Below are 16,192 nucleotides of genomic sequence, written 5' to 3'. Positions count from 1 at the left end.
AGCGACGAAAAGTGCGAGTCGACCGCTAAACTAGATCGATTTCGTCTATTGTCATCGCGAGACGACACTTTCTTCACTTGTATCACGAGACATTGTACGAACCACACGCGCTTATCGCTTACAGTCGCCTATCCGTGCCAATCACGGTGTGTCTTCCGCGCCCCTCTGGATTCGACGTTATTAATATATATATATTATCGTTTCCGGAGTGTGCCGTGATTTTCAATACTTTTTTTGTTCAATAAAGTCAATTCTTTTCGGTTGTGCGTCCAAACCATAAGTGTCGTTTTCTTTGGTGTTCGTCGAGTCACTGTATATCTTCGTCAAGATAATTCCGGCTATCCTCCTGACAATCCTTGTCGCAACAAACATGTATATTTTTATAAGTACGCGACAATATTTACCAACCAAATTAAAATATGGCTTGATTGTTGTTTCGAACTCTTCGGATCTTTCACGATGCTGTAAGATTTCCGTCAGTTCGCAGAAACGGGGTGGCAGGAAAAAGTCCGACGAATCGATGATCGCAAGGAAAACGGAGAGAAAAACGCTTGAGAACTGTCGATTGTCGATAATACAGAAAGACTGCGTCGATCGGCCGTTAGATCGAAAACAATCTTTAAAACCTGATCTTCAGAGCCTCCTTTATATTATATATATATATACACAGTAGCGAACAAAAGTTTAAGACAACAAGAAAAGAAGGAAGTAATAATTCAATTGACATGAAAAACATAAATACAGTGGTTTTATTTTGGTAGTAACAGATGAATAGTTTGTTTACATATTGACAACAAAAATTTTTATTATGTTTCTGAGCATAATAGTAATAATATGCAAAAGAAAAACAAATCTATATTATATTTTCATGGTCAAAAGTTTAAGACTATGTTGTAACGGTACACGTCTCGCACGGGATGCGTAGCGAGACGGGTAAGCCCTCCCCGGATTGGCTCAGCGGCCTGGGTTCTTTGGGGAGGGGGGAGAACAGGTAACTAAATTAAACACCCGGTTGTGGTGAAATAACTAAATAAGGTTTATTGTCGGCTACTTTGCCGGTTTCCGGGTTACCGGTGGATCCGGCCCGGGCCGGATCGGCGCTCCGGTCCGTCTCTCGGCCGGCCTGGTACAAAGAAAACAAAAGAACGTGTGGGTGGACGCTCGATGCGTAACGGATACTTAAGCCTATGTTTTACGAACCCTTAACCTAATTAGTAAACCCCAATAAAACGAACGGTTACCTATAATTAATTATTAATCCTAACGCGGGAGCGGCGGATGCGGTGTGAACCTCGCCGCCATTGGTCCGATTCGATTCTCGAGGAAGAGGTGACCACACGCATCTGCCCCCAGAAGTAATTCCACCTTATTCGGAGAGCGGAAGTCCTCGCCGGCCAACGGGAGTCCGTGGAGGTGAGTCCACTTCTCGTCATTAATTTCTACCGCTGGAGTCGGAGCGGTGAATTTTTCGCGTCACCAGCGCGTTTAACGCGAGTTGGAAATTGGAGTCGCGACTAGACGCGAGTAACACGGACACTTCGTGACGTACCGTGCCCACGTTTATCTCCAGGTATGCGGTTAAATGTACCTCCACGTTCCGGCGCGGAAGACGTAACGCTTGCACGACATCGTCCGTCACGAATGACATTTCGGTCCCGGGATCGAGTAACGCGCGAGCGAAGACACTGCGACCGTTCGGGGATTTCAACTGGACGCGCGCGGTGGCCAGTAAAACAACGCGATTCGACCTGAACGTATTCACTGAACTTGTGCTCGGCTGCTCGGGAGCTTCACTCTTCCGGAACGCCTCGTGAAGCGAAGTGTGGTGATGACCGCCGCACACCATACACCGATAAGAAGACGGGCACGCCACAAGCAAGTGGTTTCCCGAGAAACACGACACGCACAGTTTGTTTCGGTACACGAATTCCTTGCGTTCCGGCGCGCTAAAGGTTTTGAACTGACCGCAGTGCCCTAGCTGGTGATTGTCCGAGCACAGCGGGCACTTCCGAACGTTGCTGGCCTTCGCGGATGGCCCTTTGGTCATTTGCACAGTCATGGCCGTCCTCTGCTCGGATTTTCGCGTCTCCTCTCGCTTGGTCGTGGTTGACGAACACGTTAGCTCTTGGGTCGAGGCCAAGGCATGGATTCGTGGTTCGAGGAAGTCTCGAATCTCCAAGAAAGACGGCATGATCGTCGGATCCGGGAACATTTTTTCCCAGCCCAAGCGCGTCGTCGAGTCCAGCTTCCTGACGAGGAGTGTGACAAACCAGTCGTCCCATGTCTCGACTGATTTTTTCAGTGCGGCAGCCGTTCTTGGCAGCCGCACCGGTGAGGTTCGCCTTCAAATATTGTAGGCGTTGGACGTCCTGCAATCGTTTCGAATTGTGTATCGTAGCGCGAAACGAATCGCGAAACTCCTCCCACCGTAGGAGATCGCCCGAAAACTTCTCGATGGTCAGAGTCGGCAATCTGGGTCCGGCATTGCACTCATGAGACTCGGCTTCAGCCGGAATTGCTGAGGCGACGGGCTTCAAATTGTCTAGCCTCTCCACCAATTCAGAGGAGTTCTGGATGTAGGCTTCCTCGACTTCGTCGTATAGGCCTTTCTTCCTGTAGTTACTGGCGGCGTAATCTGGCATCGGTCTCATAGCATTATGATTTGCGGTGAAGTTGCGCCAGTAACTCTCCAGCAACTCGATCCTTTTCTGCAATACAACCGCGGAGAGTTTCGCTGCCCCCAATTTGTCGGTATTGGTGATGCAGTTCTTGATGCGGCCAGCGATCTCCTCCTGGGCGACCACTACATCGCTGAACGTTTGCGGCATTGTTTCGGCAGTTAAAATTCAAACGAAACGTAAAAACAAACTGATCGAGACGCGAAAGACAAAGGACTTTACGCGTACCGCGGTAAACACCTTGCCTCGATCGGTTCGAGAACGGTTGGTGTCCCGGTGGAAGGTCACGGAATTTTCGAATCCGTAACGGTTCGCCACGCGGTCTAATTACCGTTTTTCGACTTCACGCTCATCTCGATCCCGTCAAGCCAACTTGATTATCCATCTTATTGTCGTTTCCGCGAGTGCGTCACATAAACTTCGTATATACCGTTACACACGTGCACAGTGAATCTTTTTGCTCTTCCTTCGCTCTCTCGACCGTTATCTACCGTTTCTTCCCTCACACTTTTCACTCCTTTGAAACACCGAACTCCCTCCTGTGTTCGTACCCGAACCTATTTCCCATAAAGTCTACTCACCAAAATTCTCGTCCCGAGTTCCCCAACAGAAACTATGAGTCATATTATTGTGTGCATATGGTACCATGGCATTCTTCAACACGTCTATATACTGGAAACGGTCCATAATTCCATCTATACGACGTATTGGTCCAGGGCCGTTGCGAGGGAAACAGGCCCATACCATAACGCTACCACCCCCGTGTTTAATTGTGGGTAAAACGCATTGTGGTTTCAAATCTTCACCAATTCGGCGTCTTACATATTGTAACCCATCAGAAGCAACACGATTAAATTTTGATTCGTCTGAAAATAGTATTTTTTGCCAATCTTGACTCGTCCAATGTTCGTGAGCTTTAGCAAACGCAAGTCGCATTTTCCGATTTTTGGAACTGAGCATTGGTTTCTTCCGGGGTCTTCGTCCTCTTAAATGGAAGTTTTCCAAACGTCTTCTAACAGTTCTAGCACTAATGTTTGTGTCACTGTTCGTGTTTATTTCTAGTGCAATATCACTTGCAGAACGAAAGCGGTCCTTTTCGTATAAGCGGTGAATCTGACGATCCAGTTTCGCAGTTGTTTTCCGAGGTCTTCCGCTTCTTGATCGATCAGAATATTGACCAGTCTTTAAAAATGTGTACCACGCTTGCTTACAAGTCGTTTCTGATTTATTTACAAGACTTGCTATTTTGGAAAATGACATTTTTTCTTTTCGTAGTCTTACAATTTGCTGTCTTTCGTTTGGTAGCAAACTCCGAGATTTACCCATACTTTTCTCCCCTGTATATAAACTTCAACCAACGAAAGGTATGCCAGACTCCGATTTCAAAATTTATATAGCAAATTATCGAAAGAACGTAATAGATGTTGCTTGTTAGACAGATCGTCTTAAACTAATGTCCGCTGCGCACAAACGTTCAGAGGAAACAAACGACTGAAACTTCTACATTGTTTACATTTGACGATCACAACATTGAAATGAAGGAGATGAAACATATACCTGTCTTACTTTGAAATATCAAACAGAATAGAAAGACAGTACTTGTATATTACGTGTATAATCGAAATCGCGTATCATCGTCTTAAATTTATGTCCGCTACTGTATATATACAGGGTGGCCCACATAACTCTGAACAGCTCAATATCTCGAAAACTATGCCATCGATTTTAAAGTTCTTAGTCTTAAATTGCATGGAACTGAAGGGCCTTTCTGACTACATAAACGTGAAGTGGCCACCCTTCCCCTTTAACGGGGGAGGGGAGGTACCTTTGTAATTTTAAATGGAACCCCCTATAAAATGTTACATATTTAGATTCTACCGGAAAAAACAAGTCAATTTTGTCTGAAACATTTTTTTGTCAGATACTTCCATGATGAGATATAACAGTTTGAAGTTTCGAGTTGTAGGTACTTGAAGCGCTTGGAAATAGCGTTATGGAATTATACGCGCTTCATAATTTAGAAACATTTCATAATTTAGAAAAGCGGCTTAGTAAAGCTGTCACTAATGAAAATAATAGTGCCAGTATTCTTGCTGCAATTACATTAAATCCTCATATTAGTCAACGTACACTTGCACAAACATCACATATTAATCGTTCATCAATTCAACGAATTTTGAAACGGCAAAAGCATCATCCATATCACATGGTTTTATCACAAGAGCTTTCGATAGCAGATTACGATCACCGCGTAAGATTTTGTGAGTGGCTGCAGGGTGTTGTGGAAAACGACTTTTTGTGCAAAATACTTTTTTCCGATGAGGCCACTTTTATGAATTCAGGGCATGTAAATAGACATAATCTGCATTATTGGGCCGTGGAAAACCCAAATTGGATGCGATGTGTTCCCTTTCAACATCGATGGTCTTTAAATGTTTGGTGTGGCCTAATAGGAGATTTTGTGATTGGACCTTATTTTTTTCAAGAAACTATAACATCTGCAAGTTATTGTGATTTCTTAAAAAATCATTTGCCTGCGCTTTTGGAAGATGTGCCACTGCACGTTAGAAGAGAAATGTGGTTCCAACAAGACGGCGCTCCTCCACATTTTGCCATCATCACCAGGCAATTTTTGAACGAAAAATTTGGGAACAAATGGATAAGTCGTGGGGGACCTCGTCAATGGCCTCCTCGATCCCCCGATCTAACACCATTAAATTTTTTCTTATGGGGATATGTAAAGGACAAAGTTATGTTTGAACCACCGACGACAAAAGAGGATATGAAACAAAGAATACGTGACGCTTGCGCTTCAGTGACTCCCGAAATGTTAAAAAATGTTAGAACAACTTTGATGCTTCGAGTAAATAAATGTTTACAAGCCCGTGGTGGACATTTTGAACATTTAATTTAAAGTACATTTTATTTCTTCACGAATAAGCAAAGGACTCAAGCGCGTATAATTCCATAACGCTATTTCCGAGCGCTTCAAGTACCTACAACTCGAAACTTCAAACTGTTATATCTCATCATGGAAGTATCTGACAAAAAAATGTTTCAGACAAAATTGACTTGTTTTTTCCGGTAGAATCTAAATACGTAACATTTTATAGGGGGTTCCATTTAAAATTACAAAGGTACCTCCCCTCCCCCGTTAAAGGGGAAGGGAGGCCACTTCACGTTTATGTAGTCAGAAAGGCCCTTCAGTTCCATGCAATTTAAGGCTAAGAACTTTAAAATCGATGGCATAGTTTTCGAGATATTGAGCTGTTCAGAGTTATGTGGGCCACCCTGTATATATATCTCGACTCGTTGTACCAAGTCAGGAGCGACCCGTAACGATAGCGGTGCGACATCGTTCCGGACGTCAAGCGGCGGCGCGGTTCTCCAGAAAACTCTCCAAGTCGTCGAAGAACGGGGTGACCGCTGGGTCTTTCAGCGACACCTCATGCCACTCTTGTCGTGTGGTCGAGCTTCTCTGATGCTAGGAAAACTAGCCACTCGTCCCACTCCTTGACTGGCTTCCTCATCGCCTGGAATGCCCGCTGTGTTTGCCGGAACTCGTCCAACAGGCGCTTAATCTCCGACGGCTGGGCCTTCGCCAAGGTCAGGTAAGAGGTCAAGCGTCTCATGTGTGCAGCGGTGAGTATTCGCTGGTTTCCGAATCTCCGCTCCAAGGCCATCCAGGCACCGTCGTAAATGGCCTCGGTGATGGGCGTGAGATCCAGCATCTTGGCGGCTTCACCCGTCAAACAGGATTTAAGGTATTGCATTTTCCGTACCTTAGGGATGCGGGTGGATTCGTGGACCAACGCGCAGAATTGATACTGGAAGCTCTCCCATTGGTACAGATCCCCCGAGAAGGAAGGTAGCTTCATTGGCGGTAGCACCACATCCGACTCAGCGGGCGACGAGGTCACCGGCGTGACCGCGAGCGGAGCAGGTTTTGCCTCGATCCATTCGTCGATTGCGGAGCCGTGATCGATGTAAGCATCCTCGACCTCGGAGAAAAAGTCGCTGGCCAAGTAAGGGAGCGCGGGGTCTGCTTGCAGAGTAATTTCTGCATGGCGCTCATTGAACAGTCTCCAGTAACTCTCTAATAGATCCCGTCGCCTCAGGAGGTTCGGTCGCGTCAGATTGTCGGCCCCGCTTTTCTTCAGGTTGATCAGGAAGCGGGAGATTCGACAAAGGATTCGAAAGGACAAAGGCCGACGGATCGGGAAACGCAAGACGGAAAAGGAAAGCACGAACTTGTGATACACCGATGGTCGATTGTACAGATAGACTGCGTCGATCGGCCGTTATCGCGATCGCTCCTGACGCCCGTCCCCCGCGCGTCCCGCGAGAGCTGCCAAGCTGTTCGATCCACCTGGGGACTCGCGGGCCACGGGGAGGAACGTAAGGGCGACGTCGCGCACGCGCCGTCGATCCAGTCATCCTAGTCATTTATTGGAATATGTACAGACATGTATCGGAAAATATATACGAGTTTTACAATTGCTAGTGCATGGAATTATGCTTGTCGTTATTTTGTGTTTGTCATCAATTCGGTGGCCGTAATCCCCTCCTCGCAGAAATCCCTAACACACTCTCTGTACGGCGAGCCACGCGAGCGCACGTGCAAGTAAACGCTAAGCATTATATAGAATAAACAGGTCTTATTTCTTCGCCACCTTCACCCACGTTCCCCGACTACCTCAGAACGAGACGTAGCAATAGAATTATTCAATAATATATTTTCCCTTCTGTTCTATTACTTCTTGTCGTATTTCTAAATATCTTTCCTATTTTTCAATTTCAATTTGAAAACCCTACGAACTTTCTTTGTAATGTAGATGGAACAAAATAATATCAGATTGGTGGAGGCGGTGCCAGCACCGGCGGCTGTGACGGCGACGGCGGCGGACGTCGCCGGTCTATCTATACATAGATGTATTGGAAATGTAGTGATTAGACGTTATATTTCGTCATTCGTAAACATTTATTATTTATTTCTAAAACTTTTCATTTCATTTAGAACAGAAAATTGAAAACGGCCGCGGCGGTGAAGGGACGTTGTCGGCGGGCTTGTCGACAGGCTTGTCGCCCCCCCCCCCCCAATCCAGCCCCGTCATTCAGATGACAGAAGAAATGCTTGTAAGTTACAAAAACATTAAAAAATGTTATATACATGTTAAATATAAATGTTGTATACATGTTCCAGAAAAAACTAATGATGGGGCTGAAAAAGGATCCCTACCGGAAAGGAGGCGGAGGGATCCACAAAAAACGTGGAGACCGCGGGGGGCGTGGCGGCCGCGGAAGGCGCAGTAAAATCGTGAATTTGCATATTTATTAATAATTTTTTTTTTGTAACATTTTAATTTTTATTATAGCATTAAGAGTAGTTTAAGATTATTTTATTATAGCACTATATTTTTAAAAAATTAGAAATTATTATTTATATTTAAAATTTTAATTGTATTATTTTTATTATATTCATTAGTGTTAATTTTTAGTAGTAATTTTTATTAAATATATTTTCCTAAATCCTCCACCTTCATATCATCCTCATAATATGTATCCTTTTTTTCCGCATGCGAAGATACTTTACCTTTATTTGTTATTCGAAGGGTCGAATAAAAAAAGTATCTTTATTCGACGAGTATCGAATTAAAAAAGTATCTTTATTCGACGAGTATCGAATTAAAAAAGTATATTTATTCGACGAGAATTTACCCGTGTAACGCGACGAGGAAACAATAAAGCGTCAAGACCCCTCGTCACCCCCCCCCCCCCCCCGATGTAACAGAAGAATTGCGCCGAGGCAGCGTGGCCGGCGGTTCAAGGGGAACCGCGGGGTCTGGAACCTTCTAGACCCCTAGTAACGCGTTATTGATAAAGATAGCAACGAGTCCATATAAATATCTTTAGATTACCGCGGAGTAAGCACTCTTGCTGCACCTGTAGGAGAGGACGAGGTAAGACCACGGCCGCCTACAGGATGGGAGAGTACGAAGCAATGCTATCGGACGCCCAGCAGCAGGGCTGCACCTGTGGGAGAGGACGAGTCAGACCACGGCCGCCCACAGGACGGGAGAGTACGAAGCAATGCTATTGGACGCCCAGCAGCCCAGGAGAGGACAGGGGTTGCACCTGGACGCCTCTCTGGATACATGGGAGAGGACGGCCATGAAGGCCGGCCGCCCGCCGAGAGGAAAGAACAGGGTAGCTTCCTGGCCGCCTGAGAGTAGGGACGCCTGGTTCCTCTGTACGTTTCGGAGAGGACGGCCATGAAGGCCGGCCGCCGATCGGACATGAGAAAACAGGCAAAACCGCATCGTCATCGTATTCCCAGAGGGAGAGTACGGTTGAAATAAACCGGACGCCCGATGGTGGTATCGCGTATTATATAAAATCTTTTCCTAAATTAATCGTTGCTAGCTTTGTCTCTCACTCTTTAGAAAGAATCTATTTTATAACAAAACCTATCTCCTCATCCTTTGTACTAACGTGTTTGGAAAATATATCCTATGTCTCCAGATATTCCGACTCCTGTCATTCCGCAACCACCGCAATCCTTTACGTTACACCCGATGAATAAAGATAATTTTTTTTATTCGAAGCGGATTGATTGGAACTTTGAATAATTTTTTCATCTTTTATCTGCATCTTTTATTCGAAGGCTTCGAATAAATCGTCGGATATCTGTTGCTAGCTCGAATAAACGGCGGCGACGCCCGACGAGCGCCGAACTTTAACGACTCAGCGACCGACCAACAGCCTACAATGTAAGCCGATGAAGAATCGAGCATTATTGGCAATTTATACTTTTACATTTTTAATCAGAATAACGAATAAGTTGTAGAGCTTATCCCTTTCATCATTATCCCTTTTTTTTTTAAACTTTCATTCGAGCGCGATTCTCCATCCGCTTACATTGTATGCCGTTTGTCAGTCGCTGGGTCTTTAAAGTTCGGCGCTCGTCGGGCGTCGTCGCCGTTTATACGAGCCGACAAAAGTCATTCGAAGATTTATTCGAAGCCTTCGAACAATAGATACAGATAAAAGATGAAAAAATTATTCGATACTCGTCGAATAAAAATACTTTCTATATTCGAAGCTTCGAATAACGAATAAAAATTTTTTTTTATCTTTTATTAGTTATTCGAAATTTTTTAGATAAATATTTTGCCCAACTCTGCCATTTTGCATTATGGCGAAATGACATGCGGAATTCCGGACCCTTGCGATTCTCGTAGGTACACGTACACGACCCCGGGTTAATTCCCCGGTGTGGGGGGGGGGGGTGCCGGTCCGTCCCTCCCCAACAGGGGAGGGGGATCCGTGGGGGTTTTGGGTAGGAAGGGTCGGGCCGTGCCGGATCGCGCCTCCGACGACCCTTCCTTCGGTGGCGGCGTCTTCTTGCCTCGGCCAGGGCTGGTTCCTTCGGGATACCGGCTCCGAGCGGGGCACGAAGACTCCGGGAGCTGTGGGTGGACCGAGCTGGGGCTCGGGAAACTCAATCCGAAGGCTCCAGGGATGGGGACACCGGGCGGGTCCCTCCGCCCGGGGTCTTATAGTGCAGGCAATGGGGAAGTTTATCCCCGGGGTATGATGATAGCTGGGAGGAGGTGTTCTCGACGAGAATGTTTTCCGCGAGCCTGACGGCTCGTGGCGTGGCGGCACGAAGGTAGAATGATCATGCTGTATTTATTTAAAAAGCTATCAACCAGAATTTTTCAGAGTTCGTTGTGGTAATAGATAGGGAATACGTTGTTAAGGAATTTAATCCTTATAACAAACAAAATAACAATTTATTACTATGCTAACAAACCTATCCCCACCTCAGCCGCGCCTGTAGGCCCAATGTTTTGACGTCGAATGTCGCACGCTACATAGTATGCGTGACCGCTGTAACCAATATTTCGAATACAGCCGAAAATGCGTGTGAAACGAGGCCTGCCTCTTCCACTCTGAACCAACCGGCCGCGCATTCGTATCAATACAATGTCACCACTTCGAACCCATACGAAATGGCGTCTTTCTACCCCCTACAATCGCGTAGTAGTGGGCGGTAACAGTTTAATATCCTTCGCACACTGCTATAACTCACAGCTTACGTCAAATATCATGGAATTAATCATACGGGAATTTCTTGGTAAAAATAGTATCTATTATTATGTTGTCCGTGTAGGAGGTGCGATATTATGATTTAGTATGAGGAAATCACTTCCAGCACGTGTTGACCGTGTGTTTTCTTTTGTGTTTTCGTCGGACGGTGGTCATAAAGTAATTAAAACTCGTCGTAGTAACTAATTTTTACGCTAGCCTCATTTTTAGAGTTGACCAACATCTGACCTTGCCCGTCATAAAATTGATGACCGAACGGTACAACACCTTCTACCTGCATTATCGCCGTGCGTACCATACCTACGCCGGTAATTTTGCTTGTAAATCAAAAACACATGTTGCTACACCATGTAGGCACCATGTAGTAACCGTGTGGGTTACATATCGACACATCGCATGTGTTAATTGTCCGCGGTTGATCAATGCTTGATCGTTCGGACCTCTGATGTTTTCGCACTGCGAGGTGCCCGCTAGGTTTCGAAGGACCACCTTCAACGTTGGAAGGACGAAACAACGTGTTGGATTTACGAAGTATATTTCAGATAAGTGCTTGGAGAACCAAGTGGTACGTTACAGAAACTTATAAGGTTACGGTTGTGTTTGGGATTGGCGGAGCGTGACGTGCGAACGCCGCACGGTCATTGGGTCTTAGCTCGTCTTCGCGAGATCGCGGGTCGATTCTCAGCGCCCCGCGTGATAGGCCGTCACCGTCGTATCGATTATCGACGCGATAATAGATATTCTATTGGCCCGTGTTCAAATTCGGCAAGTCATCGTTCCGGCTGTGCTGGGAAACCGCTCGCCGATCTCCGAAGCATTCATTACTCTATCGTTCTTCAACGCTCTCGCAAGTAGTTCGGTTCGGTTCGGTTTCTCTGTTTTCTAAGGGCTTCGTGCGTCGTGTGACCCGTCCTTAGAAGGGGTTAATCTAGCGTGATTCTATTCTCGAGACTGGGAATAATCATATTAGCTGTATAATTCATACTGTTTATTTTGTGTACGTATACATTCTGTGTAGAGAACGTTCGTGTTGACGAACCGCGAGCCGGTAAAATAAAGTGTTCTCGTGCAGTTCCGAGTTTTCCTCTAACCGCGCCCGCCTACACAGTGGTCCTTCAACCCTTCTATATTAAAGGCTCGATCCCAAACAGTTGCAAAGCGAGAGATCAACTGGTCGCCTGACAGCTATCGGTTCAGGCGAAAGCGAAGATTTGAGCGCGACGTGTCCAGTCTTGCTGTCCAGTTAATTCTGATTCTAAGAACTTCGAGTCAGCCCTGCCGATAGTTCGGTTCTCCCTACCCTTGACTGCCAAATTTCCCCTTCCTTGGAAGTTGAGGGCGGGAAAAGCCGAGACTAAGGGCTCGGACTGGGCCCAAGAATCGCAGGGGCAATTAAGAATGGCGGAGACGCAGCAAGATGGGGGTGGCGAAAGCAAACGCCCGCGTAGTGGTGCACGTGTCCTGAAGGTGTCGACCACGGCCGGAAAACCCCACACATCTGGCAACTATAAAACGCCAGGGGCATACCTGCGACCGAGGCGAGGTAAAGAGCAAGATGTTGATGGCGAAAGCAGGGGACTAAAATATGCGAGCTTTATGACCTGGGTACGGTCGGCAATGACCATTAACGAAATTACGGTGACAGGCCCAAACCGTAGCCAGATGCCCCGACCTCGTCCCGGTCCCAAAGGACAATCGCTGTACAGACTCTACCTACCGCTGGCCGCTACAGCATGTATCGAACGTCGATGCGACCCCACCATAACACTCCGTTACGTCACCCGCGAGTCCTGGTGAAGAAAAGGGCCGCGAGATATCGCGACACTGCGATGCACGCGCATCGATCCCCACTCAATACCGATCGAAGGAGGTCGATGCGAGCCGCAGATAAATCACTCTATGTCTGGAAGCAGGTTTAGAAGCACGCGTTCGCGAAGTGTCCGGTCGGAGAAATAATGTTACACGATCGAGGGGTCAAACCGACCCGGTAGAACAGACAAACTGGCTGTTCTATCCTCGACGTGTAAGCGCTTCAAACTGAGGAGTCACAGGCACAAACTGCATCGTGGCACTGCCAAAAGAGAAGACGCAGCTCTGTGACTCTCGGCCGCGACCGCGTAGAAGTCATTTATTTAATTAACCCTTTCGCTTCGGCAGTCCAGTCCGCCGAAGTGCCGTCACCGAACGGAAGCATGCGCCAGAAATGTGCACAATGCGCGTGGTTTTTTACGTTCTTCTAAGTCTTAAATAATTACTATGCTTAATAAAACAATTATTGCTCTAATATAGCACGTATTCTTTATATTTTTTAAATGAAAATATTTATACAATATTATATTAATTACTTATATACACTCATATAGATGCCGGATATATCCGGCACTCGTACGCACAAGTCGTCGCGCGGATGCCGGATATATCCGGCACTCGAAGCGAAAAGGTTAAGATAGTAGATTGTTTCGAGTCAGTTAAAAGAGGTTAATTCACCCAACTGACACTTTAAGAGATTTATCGTCAGAATCGATTCATCGTTCTCATATGCAATGCGTGCGATTGTCATGATAGGACGTGCACATTCGTGATCACTCTGCCGCTATCTCTAAAGGGGGTGCTCGGAGGCCACGCATCGTGCCGAAGAGTGAAATTCTTGGTCGCGTGGAGTGACAGGGGTTTTTGTGTGTGTCTCCAGCCGGATCACTCGTACGTACATGCGGCCGAGTGCATGGATGGTTAGACGGGTCACGAACTTGTGCATCGCGGGGCGCGATCCAGATCTAAGAATCGTCCTAATCGGATTCGGAAACCAGGCGTAGAGACAAAGCGAGCGAACCGCGAGCGTTTGTCACACGTAAGACACAGTCTGTTTATGTGTTACGAGGGTTCCGTACGGATTACCGATACCCATTGTTCCGTGCGTCATCACGTCGGTATTTATTGCCCTACGCGTCATAACAGATCACGGGCCGTCTCGTATGTAAATAGTTCTTCTAAGAATATACTGCCTTTTTGTTTATTCGAATGTTGTATCCAACACTTTATTTATCTCGTCCAAACCTTGCCGCTTTCCAGTGCCTGGAGGCATGAACCCATCTCCAACCCGAGTTTACGCGTCTAAGGAAAATTGGGGTAGTAACCGGCCCCTGCGAGATAGCAAAGATTAATCTCGAAAAAACAGAAACAGACGTAAGATTAATTAAACATAGTCAAACGTAGAAAGTACGGTTACAGGATGTGTGATGCTGTTTCACCAAGTACCAGGAACGTATCCTCTTTCCATGGTGTTGCAAAGGAGAGATACTGATAGTTTATCTAAGGAACTGCGGAGCCCCTAAAAACATTTTTTTGTGCCATGCATAGCAGGGAACTGTTAACGCATTCTCGAAAGGCCATCTGGAAAAGACCAGACAGGCCAGAGAAGAAATTCGGTTTCAAAGCCTGGCAGGCTTGCCGGCTTCTAAACGCTAGGACCAAAACCAGGATTATAATGTTGAGCCGGCCGGCCTGGCCTGTGAGGTATGCATTGACCTTTAAGGTCAAAGGTCAAGGTCAAGGGTCTTGATCAATGTTCATTTTATCATACGTAAATTATACATATAAAATTCTTCTTAAATAATTTATCATGTTATACGCAAATGTATTTTCTTAATGAAAATATATTAGAAACATCTTTATTCTGTAAATTTTACCACCGGTTAAAGTGTAAAAAAATTTTTTAAAATATGGTCGTATTCTACGATCCTTCCTGTTTGAAATTCCGTTTTTCAATTCGCGGAGCATCAAAAATTGCAAATATGGGGTGCTTGAAACTCCCATAAAAATATATTGGGTTGGAGGGAAAGTTCTGCCGTATTTTAAGGAAAACATTTGAATCAATTTATAAAAATACATGTTTAACCCTTTCGCTACGGCAGTGTGCTCCGTCGGAGTGACACCGCTGAACGGGCCACCGTGCCACCGGAGTAGCGGTACTGAACGGAGCACTGCGCCGGAAATTGTGCATGTAGCGCTTAGGTAAATTGGTTTTCGGACTTACATCTTTCGGTGCAGTCTCGTCATTATCCGGATCGTACAATTCTTTCAGTGTTATACAACAACATATTTGGAGATTTTGCAATTATTATGAATAAAAATATATTTAAAAATTAAAAACTACACTTTCCAATAACAAACAACAAACACATTCCAATAACAAATTACAATTCTCAATAATTTAATTCACAGTGATAAATTTTGAAGCAAGGGTCGACACACAATCCCACATTACAGTTCTTACATTTGTTCCGTCGTTCGGGACGGAATTTGCCGGTGTAACGGTCGGACGTGCACGAAAGAAAAACTGGCGTTTACACGACACACAACGAACAATCTATTTACAGTTATATATACAGATTTACAGTTTCGCGTGGGCGCGAAGTTACCGGTGCACTGGGCGTGCAGTCGGTCGCGGCGTGGACCGCGACAAGGGGTCGTGATGCTGGACCGATTTATGATCGCCGTGATAGTCGCGTAACTGCTGCAAGACGCGCTTCGTACTTAGAGAGTGTTACAGCTCAAATTCGATGTGCGCGTCGGTGCACGGGGTGTTTATCACCAGGGCCTTCCAGGCGCAGGGAAGGGTGTCGCGGGGTAGCGTTGCCGAACGGTTCGGCGGCAACCGTCTTTTCGCGGCGCGACCTGGGTTCGAATTCGCCCGGTGCGGGCGACCGTTGGCGGGCGCGCTCGCTTGTTTGGACCGTGGCGGTCCTTACGGTCGTTCGGTCGTCGCTCCCGTTTTGTTGTCGGGCTCGGCTGACGGTTGCGCCCGAATACCATTCGTATACAGTTTCGCGTCTTTTATCGTTCGCATGGCAAACGACACACCTTCTTCTTGGTTTTTTCCTACCGATTTATAAACCGACGGAAAATGTCGTTCTGTTAATCTCAGTGGATGATTATTCCCCGTTCGATGTTGATGACTTATACTTTGATGGTACTTTCCCAGTATTTCCCTAATTAATTGCAACTGAAATCTTGCCATAGATATCGGTCGTTTAATCTTATGTTTGTACAGACAATAAGCGTTCCAGACGCAAATGTCTACCAAATGAATGAAAAATTTCCGGTACCATTTCAAAGATTTCCGTGTCGAGTTCACAGTGCTTATGACCATACCAGCTTTATTCACTTGTAACCGTTTTTTTCTCTTTCTTCGTGTTTCTGCCGTGTCTTTCCACTCGTACGCTGTCGCCTCCACACGAAGACGGCACGTGAGAGAAATCGTATCAATGTTGAGCTTCCGATAGATAGATAGGGACGGTTACAACCCTAGTAAGATAAGGTTCGTGCCTCCAGGCACTGGAAGACGGAGAGGTTCAAACTAACTTTGAATCATTCGGAGACGATGTTGGAGGTAGAAGTAAGAT

This window comes from Halictus rubicundus, unplaced genomic scaffold, assembly GCF_050948215.1.
Source record: "Halictus rubicundus isolate RS-2024b unplaced genomic scaffold, iyHalRubi1_principal scaffold0020, whole genome shotgun sequence".
Lineage (NCBI taxonomy): Eukaryota > Metazoa > Arthropoda > Insecta > Hymenoptera > Halictidae > Halictus > Halictus rubicundus.
The sequence above is the reverse complement of the archived record's forward strand: the minus strand, read 5'-3'. Positions refer to the sequence as shown.